The following is a 5,387-nucleotide window of genomic DNA, read 5'->3' as shown; positions in this document are numbered from 1 at the left end:
TGTTCGCCATATTTACTAAAAGATAACATTACTGTAAATTTAAAAAAAAAAAAAAAAAGAGATAAATCAAGCCACCCTCTATGTAAACTTTCTATTTTTAAACATATAGTTACTAAAAGCCCTTACGTACTCATATGAAAGAATAAAATTTTGTGAGATATTAAAAAACCCGAAGTATTTCCTTACTGTCTACATCACTTATATGTTCAAATAAAACAAGGACTACACAGGTCATATGTGAAATTCATGCTAGAATTCATGTAAATCTTAAAATAATTTTGAATGGTTTTCTGTAATAATACTACTTTTTTAATATTATTTTTTTTCAGTGAGGTTTTTCTAACACAAAAATATGTTAGACTTGTTACAGGCCTAATTATATTTAGATAGGAATTATATTTTATATTGTAGATATATTTTATATTGCAGAAAAATTGTTAAGTGAGACAAAAGGGCACAGGAGAGAACACTTCAATCAAAGAAAAACATAACAAAACTTATTGGATCTGATTCATAGCCAGCTGGAAGTCTATGGAAAGACTTCCATTGTCTTATAAATAGGATTTCAATCACGTTCATTGAATGGCACCTTAGGTACTAAGACTGCTTTGTGACCATTTCGTTCCATGCTACTTGTCAAGAAAACAGCTGTTGATGGCTCAATTGACTTTTTACCCCATCTTTTACTAGCTTATGTCAAAGTTGTCATGCTTTCCTCCAGGTTTATTTGTGCATGTGTTCAGTTATATATGCTGTGCATTTCACTGCATTTAATTAAATGTTTTATCATTTAAAAAATAGTCATTGCAGTTACTTCAAAGTGAGAACAATCAGAAAAGTTATCCGGGGATTTTAAAATAAGATTAGTTACTACAGTTAACACATCACATAAAAACACACCATGTCTTGCCAATAATTCCAGAAGCCATTCAAGGACTTATATGTAGAAATCTCAAAGGCCACTAAATGCATTAATTTAAAATTTCTCCCTTTCCAAAATGATTTACTCTTCTCCCACCCAACATTATATTCACTTGAAAATTTCCATAATATGTTCTGTAATTGTAGATATCTTCTTTCAATTAATTCACCAACAACTGATGCTTAGTTTCCATAGTAATAGACTGCTTTAGCACTCTTTGATAAACTGCATTTATGCAAATTAAGGGTTGAAATTCTAGATAAGAAAGGTGAATTTCAGTACCAGGCAATTGCCTAGAATTTATTTATGAATTAGAACAAACAAACGTTTGATGTAAAAACTGCATAAAGAATGGCACTGTGCACAGGAATTTGTTTATATTATGTTTTGGTTTATTTAACTGACTCAGTAATAACCTGATTTCAATCTTAGGACTGCTGTTTTGATAATAAAATAGTTTCACGTGTAATTTAGGTCTGCCCTCAGCTTTGCCTCATATATACAAAACTGATTGTATAAAAGAAAAGAGATCAGTTTTTAAAATAATCTTGTATTATTATGCTGATGAAGTGATCTAACTTCTTAATTGATCCAGTAAGCCTTCATGCACTTTATATTGTTCAAGATGGATTAAGTGATAATTGCATTTGATGTAGGTCCTACACCTGGAAACAAATGGCTCATCACACCAAAAATGATGAGGCTGCAGACTGGACAATCGATTGATCAATGCAAAATTTATCTCACATTCCAAGATATCACTAATGCCATATTAGAAAATGGTATTGCTTGGGCTGTGATTTTTAAAACCCCTTCCTGTTACATTTGTAGATGAGAATATTTACATGATTAGTCATACTGAAAGAATGAATTTTCTAACTCTTTCCAAATTTCTTTGAAAAATGGCAGTTGATCATGACAGTGAATGCTCAGGCAGCTGCGTTTGGGTCTCATTTGAATACATGCTGAAATGTCAGATATCTTTACACTTCATTTGATAGATTCCAGATTATGTTTTGTAATATTAACTGTCAAAGTAAGTGGATCTAAAAAAAAAAAAAAAGTGTCTCCTTCAAAGACAGCATATAGAGCAGTGCTAGAGATGCATTGAACAAAGATTTTGTCTGACTCTCCTGACTAGTTAAATGGTACCAGAAAAAAGCAGTTATACAATTGTCTCCTCTGGCATGCCTTACTGTTCTTCCATAGATTCAAGGATAAGACACAGACACAGACACAGATTTCTAGGTTGGAAGAGACCTCAAGATCATCGAGTCCAACCTCCGACCTAACACTAAGTACTCCACTAAACCATATCGCTAAGCTCTACATCTAAACGTCTTTTAAAGACCTCCAGGGATGGCGACTCCACCACCTCCCTGGGCAGCCCGTTCCAATGCTTAATAACCCTTTCGGTAAAGAAGTACTTCCTAACATCCAACCTAAAACTCCCCTGTCGCAACTTTCGCCCATTCCCCCTCATCCTGTCACCAGGCACGTGGGAGAACAGACCAACCCCCACCTCACTACAGCCTCCTTTAAGGTAACTGTAGAGAGCGATAAGGTCGCCCCTGAGCCTCCTCTTCTCCAGGCTGAACAAGCCCAGCTCCCTCAGCCGTTCCTCGTAAGACTTGTTCTCCAGACTCCTCACCAGCTTGGTCGCCCTTCTCTGGACTCGCTCGAGCACGTCCATGTCCTTCCTGTAGCGAGGGGCCCAAAACTGAACACAGTACTCGAGGTGCGGCCTCACCAGAGCCGAGTACTGGGGGACAATCACCTCCCTAAGAGAGAGAGCTCCCCACCCTCCATCTCCATCCCCTTCCTCAGAGTTTGCTCTAAGCTGCTACAGTGAGCCCAGTGCCACATGACGCAGACAGCAAAGAGTTATGAAAAGGTGAAGCATTAAATCACTTGTCAGACACTTTCACCTTCCTTTCTTATTTGTCTGTAGGTTGACCGTAACTATTGATCTGGGCAATTATCCTGATTCTATGAGACTGCAATCACAGGTGGCTTATTTTGGCTCTTGGGTGGTTCAAGAAGCAGCAGCAAAGGGGAGAGCACATTAAGATACAATGCAATTTTCAAACAGAATCATTAACCACTGTATATAAGATTTAATATAGCTGTTTTACAGCCTGTTACATCTGAAGTATTCTTTGTACACTGTGATCTGTATTGTCACCATCTCAAAGCTTCCATTGCCTTTGAGAGTTTAAAATCAATGCAATAGGGCTTAGAAACACCAGCTGAGAATTGGGTCCAACAGTTTTTCAAATGGCTATTTTTCTGCAAAAGAAGAAAAAAATAAACAGCGCATCAAGAATGTACTGACTAGTATCTCATTGATTCTCAAGACGTTGGTTTGCTGCTTCGCTGCAGATGTGGCACTATCATTGTGCCATTTAAAGCACAGACTACAAGTTTAAAACCACTAACATCAGTCAGTAACAATACCTGCTTTCAAAGCATGCGTTTACTTGCACATACTAGTTTTTGAAAGGTAAAAGTACCTCAGTGCTGAATACTGGAGGCAGTTTGCACTCCTTCTGGAATAGTAAGAACCCCAACAGACTTCTACAGAAGAGAGAGAAAAAACAGAAGCAATTAACTGAGCTAAAGGAGCTGAAATAATTTCTTCGGCATCTTGGATCTATTTATACAGTAGTGAGTCTTTTTTAAATATGTATATAAATATTTTTGTTTCCTTTTCAGTGTTTATAATGTAGAACTAAGCAGAACAGGTTTGTTTTAGTTCAACTCATTTCAACCTATCTCCAGGTCCATACTTAGCAACTAGTCTTTAAAAAACTTTAAAAAATACCTATGGTCTGTATTAACCAGGTTAGACAGGATAAGTTGAGTTTTAGAAAAATCCTATCAGTATGTGAACAAACTATTCCACAAAGCCTTCTTCCAACCTGGAAAAAAAGAAGGCGTGTTTCTACAAATGTCTCCTGGCTACTGCCAGGACAGGAATAGGTAGAGTTCCTTGCACAGCTCCAGCCCACAATGACCTCAGAAGCCCCTCACTTTCTGTGGGGGCAGCACCCTGGGAATGTACCAGTAAAGGAGATGAAAGGCTGTACTGGGTCCGGCTGGGATGGAGTTAGCTTTCCCCACAGCAGCCCATACAGCCTTATGCTCTGTACTTGTAGCTAGAAGAATGTTGATATCGCACCAATGTTGACTTGTGAAATCAGAAATGGAACACAGGAAAATTCAGCTCAACCCTCTTCAACCTCTTAACATCCAGCATACAAATTTGAAAATGTGAAAAAAATGCAGATTGCAAATATAAACGTATTACTGACAATCTTGGCTTGTTTCTGTTGCATCAATAGATGGCCTAAACACAACTCTACAGACTTCTTTCCTACCTATTCTCAGACATCAATGAAGGCTTAGCTCATGTATCATTACATTCAAAACAGCCAATGTTTAGATACAATTCCATATGAAATTTAGCTTAAAAGCCTACTTCTTCTCTATTGGATCCTTAACTTATGCATTTCATTTTGAATACAAGGATGGACATCATTAGGATTTCATAATCAATACAAAATCTGGAATTTTCCAAACTCTTAACTCTTGCCATTGGAATTTGAATATATTTTTCTCTTATAATTTTATATAGCACTCCTATGAACTGGGACACCCATGTCCTCCACAACCTTTATGCCAACTTGAGAACCTATTCCTCTTTGCTTTCACCTTTTCTAGATCTGTATTTTTCCCTCTAACACTGCCTTTTCCTGTAACCGTTGTCTCACAACCTTAGTTTCTCCTTCCTTTAGTAACATTGCTGTCCTTTGTTGTGAATCTTGAATATCTACAGGTGAAAAACGCTAAAAGCTAGACACCAATTACTGGTGGTATGCAAAAGCTCCAGCTCTAAGTGCAGAATTGAAGAGATGGAAGAACTTGTAGGATAAGGTATTTTTCATTAATACAGTCTTTTCTTGAACATATGTAACAAATGTGCTTGACAACCCAAGAATGGAATTGCTATGGGCAAATGGTATTAACAAATCAGCAAATCTGGTACCTTAGATGAAATTGCTTATGTGAATCTGCTGTTCTGTCTTTGTCTAAATATGCACTTTCTTCAAGTGCTGTAGGGTGTAAAGTCAAAGCTGTAACTTGCTGAGGGGATGCTGACTGAATGCTTTGAAGGAGACTTCATTTGCAGTGGCAGAGCAGTGCATCAGTACACACCAACGATATATTCTGCTGAACTTTTCTGGGTTTTTAGGAAGATGTTTGTACACACTGTATAATAGATCTGTATGGGGTGTCTTGTCAAAGTCATTTATAACTAGTAAAACTGAAACTATTTATAAGGCCCAGCACATTGTACTATAAATTGTTTTTGCACAGTCCTCAAGAGACAATTCATGGCTTTGCTCTGCCTCATGCATGGCAGTATACATGAGCCTGTTCATGTGTTTATTAGCTTTCCTTA

Source organism: Cygnus atratus, chromosome 9 (assembly GCF_013377495.2).
Source record: "Cygnus atratus isolate AKBS03 ecotype Queensland, Australia chromosome 9, CAtr_DNAZoo_HiC_assembly, whole genome shotgun sequence".
Classification (NCBI taxonomy): Eukaryota; Metazoa; Chordata; class Aves; order Anseriformes; family Anatidae; genus Cygnus; species Cygnus atratus.
Note: the sequence above shows the minus strand (reverse complement) of the source record.